Consider the following 575-nt stretch of genomic DNA (forward strand, 5'->3'; position numbering starts at 1 on the left):
CATTGATAGTGAAGAGAATGATGTGATTCAGGTGTATAGGGAGGTATAATAAAATATAAATTATATGGTGGTGGTGGTGGTGGGGTTGTTGTTTTTATTATTTTATTTTATTTTATTTTATTTTATTTTATTTTATTTTATTTATTTTTTCTTTCTTTTTGTCTCTTTATTACTTGTCTCCAGAAATAAATAAAAAAAAAATTATTTATTTATTTTTTCTTTTTTTTATTCTTTATTCTTTCTTTTCTCTTTTTATTTATTTTCTTTTCTTTTGCTTTACTTATAAATAAATAAAAAAAATAAAAAATAAAAAAATATATAAACAAGCAGAGAACAAAAAATTATATTTCTTCTTTTTATTTATTTATTTATTTTTTACTGCTCACGAGACTGTGAGACATATCAATATATTTATAAGAGCTAGCTACAGCTAGCTACAGCTAGCCACAGCTAGCTACTACCGTTTGCTACAGCTAGCCACAGATATATATATATAGATATATAGATATATATATATATAGATATATATATATATATATATATATATATATATATATATATATATATATATATAT

The 575-nt window shown here is 20.0% G+C and overlaps 1 protein-coding gene across 1 annotated transcript in view; it reads left to right on the forward strand.

The window, feature by feature from the left end:
• The window catches only part of EMH_0034930 (pyruvate kinase, putative), a gene marked incomplete at both ends in the record, with an annotated part of 6,012 nt that overhangs the window by 2,848 nt on the left and 2,589 nt on the right, over positions 1–575 (forward strand). The gene's annotated exons all lie outside the window — the stretch shown is intronic.

The sequence above is a fragment of the Eimeria mitis genome, genomic scaffold (genome assembly GCF_000499745.2).
Source record: "Eimeria mitis Houghton genomic scaffold, Emh_scaff1337, whole genome shotgun sequence".
Taxonomy (NCBI): Eukaryota; Apicomplexa; class Conoidasida; order Eucoccidiorida; family Eimeriidae; genus Eimeria; species Eimeria mitis.